Source organism: Salvia splendens, unplaced genomic scaffold, assembly GCF_004379255.2.
Source record: "Salvia splendens isolate huo1 unplaced genomic scaffold, SspV2 ctg55, whole genome shotgun sequence".
Classification (NCBI taxonomy): Eukaryota; Viridiplantae; Streptophyta; class Magnoliopsida; order Lamiales; family Lamiaceae; genus Salvia; species Salvia splendens.
This window is the reverse complement of record NW_024599207.1, coordinates 12866-23554: the sequence shown is the minus strand read 5'-3', so window position 1 is coordinate 23554 and position 10689 is coordinate 12866. Positions and strand designations below refer to the sequence as shown.

Genomic DNA, 10689 nt, shown 5'->3' with positions numbered 1-10689 from the left:
ATTGAATTATTTATAAATGTTAGAGAAAAATATCCTAATTAATTATAATTAAGTAAATAATTTATATCATACCCAACAACCCTAAATGATTAAACCTAATTAAAAATTACCCTAAACAGTAAATCGGGTATTTGGGTAATACCCGATACCCGATTGGATTATCCAATACCCGACTTATTTTAAACTTCACTACTCGATCTCATACCCAATCCCATTTTATTGGATATCGATTATTCAATACCCAGTTAGTATCGAGTCAGAAACGTGTAAACTCAATACCCATGATTCATATTCCCACCCCTAAATATTAGTTAAGTTAATGATTCATTTTTTACTAATTTTTTTCTCTTACTTTTCTTGCCAATTTTTTAAAAAATCATTGGGGCATTAAATTCAAGTGGCCTTTTTAATACCTAAAAAAATCATTTTTATAACATGTTTTTGCGCACGAGCCCAACGTTTCCCGCGTCAAAGACGACCAACTTATTTGTGCCCATATAAAAAATTAAAATAACATAAAATAGGCAATCTGACTCACTACTATAAATTATTTGTGGCATCAAATCATATCAACACATCCCACTTTACCACTTCCACTCACACTTGCTTTGAATCTTCAACTTTAATTCAACAATGGCGGATTCACCAAACACCCCCCGCAGCGGATTATGCACTTCCAACTCCACCTTCTACAGCAAGCGCAAGCCCATCCCCTTACCCGCCAACCCCTCCTCGACGTCACCACCTTCATCTCCTCCCGCTCCCACCACGGCCACGTCGCCTTCATCGACGCCGCCACCGGCCGCCGCCTCTCCTTCTCCGCTCTATGGCGCGCCGTCGACGCCGTCGCCTCCTCCCTCTCCTCCGACTTCGGCGTCCGCAAGGGCCACGTCGTCCTCCTCCTCTCCCCCAACTCCATCTACTTCCCCATCGTCTGCCTCGCCGTCATGTCCCTCGGCGCCGTCGTCACCACCACCAATCCCCTCAACACCGCCCGCGAGATCTCCAAACAGATCTCCGATTCCAAACCTTCGCTCGCCTTCACCGTCCCTCCGCTCCTCCCCAAACTCGCCGACTGCAGGAATCTCCCAATCGTCCTGCTAGGCGACGGAAATCCGATTCCCGGCGCCAATTTCAAAATTGTTTCAACGATTGAGGAGATGATTAAGAGAGAACCGAGTCAGATCCGAGTCAGGGAGCGAGTCGACCTGGACGACACGGCGACGCTGCTCTACTCCTCTGGAACGACCGGCGCGAGCAAAGGCGTGGCTTCCTCGCACAGAAACCTAATCGCGATGGTGCAGACGGTGGTGAATCGGTTCAAATTGGAGGAGGGGAAGGAGATCTTCATCTGCACGGTGCCGATGTTCCACATCTACGGATTGGCAGCGTTCGCCACCGGCCTAATCGCGTCCGGATCTACGGTGGTGATCCTCTCCAAATTCGAGATGGATGAGATGCTGATCGCGATCCAGAAATACTCGGCGACGTATCTGCCGCTGGTGCCGCCGATCCTCGTGGCGCTGGTGAACCACGCCGACGGCGTGAGGCGGAAGTACGATCTGAGCAGCCTCCGCGCGGTGCTCTCCGGCGGCGCGCCGCTGAGCAAGGAGGTGATCGAGGGTTTCGCGGAGAAGTACCCTGGCGTGGCGGTGCTGCAGGGGTACGGACTGACGGAATCGACGGGGATCGGGGCGTCGACAGACTCGGAGGAGGAGAGCAGGAGGTACGGAACGGCGGGGATGCTGTCGCCGAGCATGGAGGCGAGGATTGTGGAGCCGGAGAGTGGGAAGGCTTTGCCGGTGAATTGCACCGGCGAGCTTTGGCTCAGGGGTCCCTGCATTATGAAAGGTATGGTCTATTAATTAAATATTAATGACAAAAACGACACCCACTAATAATACTATAGTCCGTGGCACATTAACTAGTACTTATTTGGTATGGGCGGTGGACTTTCGTTTCTCTCTAATCACATTATTTTTACTCTATAGCTGTTTGGTACTATAATATTCCCTCGGTCCTTAAAGAATAGGCACTTTTTGGTCGGCACGAATTTTAATACTCCCTCCGTCCCGGACTACTTGCACTTATTTCCTTTCTGGGCGTCCCAAGTTATTTGCACTATTTCCATATTTAGTAATATTTGACTTTGCTATACACTCATTCCTTAATCTCCGTGCCGAAAATGAAACGTGCGAGTAGTGCGGGACGGAGGGAGTATAAAATTAGTAAAATAGAGAGGTAGAGATAAAAAATAAATAGAGAGAAAAGACTTTCTAAAATCAGAACGTGCATATTCTTGTGGGAATGACTAAAAAGGAAAACGTACATAATCTTGAGGGACAGAGGGAGTAGTTGTTTGTTATAAACTGTATACTCCGCGGTTAATCAAATTACTTCAATTGGACCGTACATGTTTGATAAAATATGAGAAATGAGAATTAAGACAAATTTGATAAAGTAAGAGGAATGAGAGAACAGATAATTAGAGTAGTGTAAGTGGATGATGAGACTCACATTATTATTAGTATTTTAATGGTGATATAAGTTGTAAATAACTTTATATATATATGGATAATAAATTGGATAAACTTTTCATAAGTAAAATTATCCATGTTTTTATGGGAGGGAGTAAGGAAAATGGTTAAAATGAATAAGCTATATAGGAAAAATACCGATAAAGTAGGAAAGAGAAAGATAAAATGTCAATAATAAATTGAGGGTAACTTTTACTAATTTTTAGTAAGACCAATTTTGACAATAGAAAGATGAGACTATTATCTTATAAAACTATTCTGCTATTGGAGCATGGATGCAAGACATAATTTGTACAATAGTTTGGGATTAAAAATATTCTTTTTGTTAATTTATGATATACTCATTCGTCCCAAGGAAGATCACCCCTTATACGGATGACACGAGATTTTATGTACTCTTATTTTAAACAGTTTAAGGAGATAGAAAATAAGTTGTTGGATGTTTTAAAGTTGGAAAAATAAATAAAATAAGAGAGAGAAAAGATTGTTGTGTCTTTTTAAATAGGAAAAATAAAGTAAGGGAGAAAAAAAATTATTAGGTGTTTTAAAGCATTATGCCATCCGCAACGCTGTCTCTTATCCGTCTCTTAACCGTCTCATCCCTTAACTATTCATGGGCCCACTGTACTTTTCACTCCATCTCTTAACTAAGAGACAGAACCTGCAACCCTCCATCTCTTATCCGTCTCTTAACCATCTCTTAACTTACTATTCATTCAATTTCATTTTTTATTTTTTTTTCAACAAATTCAATTAATAAAAAACACACTTCATTAAATAAAATAAAAATACAACTTAAAATTCTAAAAAAATACATAATTAAATTCGTGGCAAAATAAATAAAAAAAATATCATTTAAAATACAATTTTATAGAAATTAAAAAAATCACTCCGCCGGCGAATCATCTCCCGAAGGCAGTGGCGGTGCACTCAAGCTACCTGGAGGCAGAATACCAATTTGTCTTGCCATATACTCAATTCCGGCAAGTTGGGCTTGATATTGTGGAGGCGTCATGCGGGAAGTGTCCGCCATCGTGGCGGTCAAGTACATGGACAATAGGGTGTTCGAGCCGGAGCCCGAGAACGAGCCCGAGCCCGCCTGGCTTGATTCGCCTCGGCCCTTCCTCCCTCTAGCCGCCTTCGCCGCTTTGGTCCCTTGCGGCCGACGGTGCACACGGGAGGACCTTCCGGCATCGTCTGTCGTGCCCTCAACCTCTTGCGAGGCAGCCTTTTGCGGCACTGCCCGAACCGCCCCCGCTAGACGAGTATTGGCCACCCGCCGTGTGCTTCGTGAGCTTCGAGGTCGAGCCCGAGCTGGACCGCACACCGCCGGCCCACCTTTTCTCGTCTTTGACGGCCTCCCAGACATCGACATGTCTGAATTCTTTGCCGGTGTCGTCGAAGTAGACTCGCAAAGCCGATCTCGGAATGTCGGCTCTCGTGGCTCCGCTTTGGTAATGAGCTGTTTCGTTCTTGTAGATGCCGCAGAATTTTTTGACCTCCTTGTCAACTCGGTCAAAGTGAGCGCGGAGCATCTTCAATGTGCGGCGGCGGGACCATCTTGGCTTGATCTCATTGGTAGGCCTCAGTGACCTTTTCCCAGAAGCACTTCCGGGATCGTACGAGACGCTGATCCAGGCGTTGTACACCGCCATCGTGTCCTTGCGGTTGTACGGATGCCAGCCTACATTTTCATCCTCCTCGGCCGCCTCCGCCTCTTCCTCCAAGGCGTTGAATGCCCTGGAGCTTCCACCGCCTCGTCCTCCTTCCGGATGGGGTTCATCCGGATAATCCTCCCGAATTTGGGATAATCCCTACGAATACCTCGGTGCTGAGGGACGAGCGTATGCATCCACATCAAAAATGGGGTGGTTGGTACCCCCGGCGTCGACGAGCCCTGGGTGCCCGGCGTAAACTAACCGGAACCGGAACCACCCAACACGTTGTACATGCCCCCCAGTCGCAAAATGCGTTGATGTCAAACCCGCCGGAGCCGCCACCGCCAGAGTTTCTGTCGCCGGACATTTTGTGATGAGAGGTTAGATGAAAATTGGAGAGGAAATAGAGATGATTTGGAGGATTTGATGTGTATATGTTTGTGAAATGGGGATGAAATAGGAGTATTTATAGAGTAAAAAAATAAAAATAAAAATAAAAAGGAAAACGGTCGAAAAACGGTAATATTACCGTTTTTTATTATTTAATTATTTTTATTTTTTTTAATTAAATTTGAATTTTTTTAAAAAAAATAATTTATTGCGTCAGCGTGACAAAGCCCACTCGCCGGCCGGCGAGTGGGCGTCACACATTGCGCCGGAGCGCGCCACGTCGCGCAAGCGCGTGGCGAGACAGCCCGCGAGGTGTCTAGGTGGGAAGGGCGTCTCGGCGAGACCGGGACGAGACGGGGCGCTGCAACGCGTCTCGCCGCCGTCTCGTCTTGGCGGGACGAGATAAGAGCCACCCGCGAGACGCGTTGCGGGTAGCCTTAGAGGTGAATAAAATAAAAGAGTAAAAAATTACTCTCTATGTCCCATAAAAATAGTGATATTTGGGACGGTATGAGAATTAAAAAGTAATTGGTAAAGTAAGAGAAATAAAGAAAAGAGTAGTTAAAAGAGTATTACTACTACCAGACAGTGAGACCCACATTATTATCCGTGTTCAATAGAGGATCAAAGTGATATAATTTATAAATAAATTGAGCACTGTCCCACATTATTATCCGTGTTTAATAGATTATCAAAGTGATATAATTTATAAATAAATTGATGTATGGAAATAATAAGTTGGGGAAAACTTTCAATAAATAGAAAAGGACTATTTTGATAGAATCATGTTTTGCAACAACCATCTTTGTTTCTTTTTGTCCATCTTATTTTCCGACATCAGTTTCAACATTGAAATGAAAACACGTGCTAAAATACTTTTAAACGTAGTGTGAATGAATAATAGAGGTTTGGTGAATATTATCGTCTTGTCTTCATTATCTGTACTATCCTATATGTGGTTTAGTAGGTGGTTCATTATTTCTTTTCCTTGATCATTTTGGTTTTATCTTTAAAAACGGTTTCAGTTTGAATTTATTGTTATTTAGCAGAGGCATGCAATTGCCTTTCTTTTCCTTGACCATTTTGGTTTTATCTTTAAAAACGGTTTCAGTTTGAATTTATTGTTATTTAGCAGAGGCATGCAATTGCCTAGGCTTAAATCTAAAGGTGCTCACGGTCCAGAGCCTTTGTCCTAGCGGCAAGAAGCTTATACATTATTGCATGAGGTGCCGAGTTCGAGGAGTTTATTTGTAATTTCCTCTCTTATATAGGAGTTAATTTAAAAATAAATAAATAAATAAATAAATAAAATAAAAAATCTAGAGGTGCCCACGGTTTCAGAATCGGTGGTTACGGTACAGAACTGTCGGTTTCAATTTTGGAAATTGTCGAATCGGAACTGTACCGTGAGGGTGTTTCGCGGTACCGGTTCCAAAACCGCCGGTGGTTTTTCAGCGATTTTTCTACAGTTTTTCACAGTTCCGAACCACCCATTTTTGGCGGTTTTTTTTATTGTTCGGGCTCGTTGCACGGTTTTTCGCGGTTCCGGCATGGTTTCGGTTCGGAATTTTTCGAACCTGAACCGGACCACGGCTCTAAAATCAACGGTTTCAGATCGGGTAAATTGTCACGGTTCCGGTTCGGAACCGTAACCGACCGTTAAGAACTGGAGATCAAGTGTATTTGTAAAAAATGATCAATCGATTTCGATTATAATGCTGGTTGGTTGTGCTTTTGCGACAGGTTACTTCAGCAACGAAGAGGCGACAGCTTCAACTCTAGACTCACAAGGGTGGTTGAGAACTGGAGATCTTTGCTACATTGATGAAGATGGCTTCATTTTTGTTGTAGACCGATTAAAGGAGCTCATCAAATACAAGGGCTATCAGGTATTCAATCGAAACAAATATAATCGCTTCAAACGCTCAGATCAAGAAAGTCGAAAACTAACTTATAGTTGCGTTATTTCTTTCAGGTTCCGCCTGCAGAATTGGAGGCTTTGTTGCTCACTCATCCGAAAATAGATGATGCTGCTGTGATACCGTAAGTGTTATTGATTTCGACGTTTTTATGTACATCGTTAGTGATTTTGTCTGAACAAGATTGTTTCGATGGTTGATCCGCGATAGGTTCCCAGATAAGGATGCCGGACAGATTCCAATGGCATACGTGGTGAGGAAAAAGGGAAGCACGGTGACAGAGAGCGAAGTGATGGATTTCATTTCTCAGCAGGTAATTCAAACTGCATACACAAGTCATTATGTCAAAATGTTTTAGATCTCTCTGTATTGAGTTTTAATCTACACTAGGTGGCTCCGTATAAGAGAATTCGAAGAGTGGCGTTCGTGGCTTCTGTCCCGAAGAATCCATCGGGCAAGATACTCAGAAAGGATCTTATCAAGCTTGCTGTCTCTAAAATATAATGTATCAATATGATTTCGAAGTTTTTATATAGCTTGGTTTGTAGCATCAATAATGTAATGCTTCACACTATATAACATAATTCAATAGTAGTAGTTTGTAACTGCGTGTTTCCCTTACGTCTAATTGTCTTCTTCTTCTTCTCATAAATAAGTAAAAATCAACTAAAACATTACTTACATGGTTACACTAAATTCTCAATTCCTCATTTCAATGTACACAAAATCAAGAAAAAATAAAATCTCAACTATAAAAAAACTGTAGTTTGCATCATTGCATGGAACCTTGAAATGGAGAGGACTGCATTATCTACATCGTCATTGGTATTTTTCCCGAGCATAAAAAGAATGAAGGAGGCGCGACGAATTCATTGTCGCAAGGAATCTGCAACGGACCGTGAACGTCGAGTGTTGTCTTTTGAGTAGACCACAAAATGGCCTCTTCGTATCCACTTTCCCACGATCTTGCTTAGCTTCTCGGAGCTCCCCTTCCTCTTATCTTCATTTGGTTGTTTTAGCATCAAATACATTATGTTTCTTCTTAGAGCATCCACAATGGTCGGCGGACAAGCAATAGCCCAGCTACGGCCTCGAGGATCATCGTTTCTTTCCCTTGTAGCCGGTCGTGTAGAACCCTTTCCAAGCAGCAGGGCAGTTCTTCCACTCCCAATGCATACAATCTATGCTGCTTAACATACCTGAGAACCCATGCTTCTCCCCATGCATCTGCATCAGCTCCTGGCAGTCTTCGGGGGTTGGGCTTCGAAGGTACTGCTCACCGAATATTTCAACCACGCCCTGACAAAAATACTTCATACATTCAAGGGCAGTCGTCTCGCCGATGTGGAGGTACTCGTCCCACATGTCTGCCGCGCCTCCGTAGGCCAGCTGCCTGATTGCCGCAGTGCACTTTTGAATAGGTGTGTTGCCGGGTCTGCCAGCCGCATCGTGCCTGAAGCGGAAACACAGATATCGACGCTCCAAAGCGTCGACAATGCGCATAAACAGGGCCCTGCTCATCCTAAAACGCCTCCTGAAAAGGTTGGCGTTAAACCGCGACTCCGGTGCGAAGTAGTCTTCGTATAGCCGCTGATGTGCAGCTATGTGATCCCGGTCAATCACTGCTCGGCGGTGGACAACGGGTCGAGGTTGAGGTACCGCCGGCTGCGAGGCCCGTTGTAGCAGCCGGTCTATCTCTCGGGACGTATAGGCATCCAAATGTTCGTTCAAACGCCGTTCGTACTCCTCAGCATCCCCACCACTACCACTACTACTACCACTCGCGTTACTCATTTCGCATTGTTGTTGATCTTGTACAGAAATTAAGATAGAGAGAGTACTCGTTAAAACAAGTGGTGCGAATGAAAATGTCGTGCAAATCGCGTGTATATAGTGTTTCGAAAATTAAATAAAAATATTCGCTCGCCGGTTCCTCGCCGATCGGGAGGCTGCAATAGCGGCGAGCCGATCGGCGAGAGAATCGGCGAGCGCCCGGAAATCGGTGTACCCTCGCTGAAATTCTCGCTGATTTGGCGCTCACCGGCGGCAATAGTTCGGCGAGCGCCAAAAATCAGCAAGCCTCTCACTCGCCGACCACTGGAGATGCTCTTAAGGCTGGATTTGATCTAGTATGGTAGTCGTAGTTGGAAAAGGCCAAAAGAAAGAGGTGAAGAGATACAAGTATAGATTGGTTGTGTCACTGTGTGTGGCTAAAAATGGCAAAAAATAGATTGATATTTGAGGGAATGTGGGCTGCTTTTAATATTCGCTGGTCCCAAACCGGGCAAGATTAAAAGCATGGGCTACTCATGGGTTTGGTATGAATTAAGAGGCTTTTATTTTTATTTTTATAACGGTATGAATTAAGAGGCCTTTTTATTTTTATTTTTATTTTTTTCAATTATATATAAAAAAAGCTCATACTAGAAAATTCGGATATAGTGTTAATGGGACGTTAGGGCCGAAATTCCTTTTTTTTAGGATTCCAGTTTGACATATTATTTGTTTGTCATTTGTTGAGTTTAACAAAAGAGTGAACTGCATACTGTTAATGAAACGTTAGGGCTGAAATTCTTTGGACATTTTACAGCATCTCCATCCGTGCTCTTGCCAAAGAGCACGAATGTAGGCCCGGATCCACTTTTATTACTTTTTTACTCTCTGCTCTTCCCCAACAGCACAACACTCACATCCATGCTTTTCCGCAAGGACATGCTCAAGGGTCTCACCATTCCATTATTTAATTTAAATACTTCAATAACTAAAAACATTTCCACAATATTAAAATGCATTAAAAATACCCGGAATATTATTACAAATTACAAAAAATTAAAAAGCACATAATTAAAATCCTAAAAATTAAAAATTACATAATTAAAATCATAAAATTAAAAAACTCACTACTCGTGGCCAAATTTCGCCCAAATGGATGATGAATGTGTGTATTTATAGATGATTTTGGGATTAATTTTTTTTTAAATCTAAAAAAACGGTAATAAAACGGATATATTTTTTGGGAATCCGAAAATATATATATTTTTAAATTTTTGGTATTATTTTTTATTTTAAAAAAAAAAGAAAAAGAAGATGAAAATGCCAACAGCCAATAGAAACGCGTCACGTCGCCCTGCTCAGCAGTACGGACGTGCTTGATGTATCGAGCAGAGCAGAGCCGTTGGCAAGAGCACAGCGGCAGACATGGGTGTGCCGTGCACAGACGCCTTCCTTGCTGAAGAGCACCGCTGCGGATGCTCTAAATGCCCCCAAAGCATAAAGGACATTTTTGGATTTTCAGAAGTATTACTTTCGTCTCTTAATGTTCACACTTTTTTGTTTTGAATTATGATATTTAATTAAGATATTATGGTTAATAACAGTTCTTTTTTAAAGTATTCTCTTATTATATTTAAAATAATAATTTAATTATACTAATTACTCAATATTAAATTTACAAACTAAAATAAAATAACATGGGAAACGCAATTGGTAAAGTAAGAGATAAATGGAGGAAAAAAGTGGTGGAAGTAGTGTTAGTGGATTGTAAGGTCCACATGTAAAATGATGTGTAAGGTTAGTATTTGTTTAAAACTTTCCATATTTAGAATTGATCTAATTTTGATGGATGACCCAAAACTTCCTTATTTTTTTATACACTTTAACATTTAACACATCAATTTCTAGAATTTCACGCCCAAAAGAAATGTATCAACTACTTTGGTACGGAAGGAGTACTTGGATGGAGAGTTCGAAAATGTCATATTTAGTACATGAGTGGAAAGTCTAAAAATGTTCCCCATAGTTATTTGGGTCATTTAGGGTTATATTTGTTCAAAAGTACTAAACATGCTATCACCTCCGTCCAAAAAAAAAAGATTAATTTTACATTGGTCATCCATCAAAATTAGACCAATTCTAAATATGAAAAGTTTTAAATAAATATTAATCATACACATCATTCTAAATATGGATTCTACAATCCATTAACACTACTTTCATCACTTTTTCCATCCATCTCTTTATTTTACCAATTGCGCATTTACAACCTTGCAATTTACAATTTTATCTACTTTCTATGGACGGAGGTGGTATTAAAATCCTCTAACTATATTCGAAGACTATTTATGTAATTCACTTCTTTACAAAATTACAAGTATGCATCGCATGCGATGCACATTGTCTAGTACG

General features: G+C 41.8%; 1 pseudogene; it reads left to right on the top strand.

The window, feature by feature from the left end:
• Positions 1–633: 633 nt before the first annotated feature.
• LOC121790566 lies at positions 634–7125 on the top strand (annotated as a pseudogene).
• The last annotated feature ends 3564 nt before the right edge of the window (positions 7126–10689 follow it).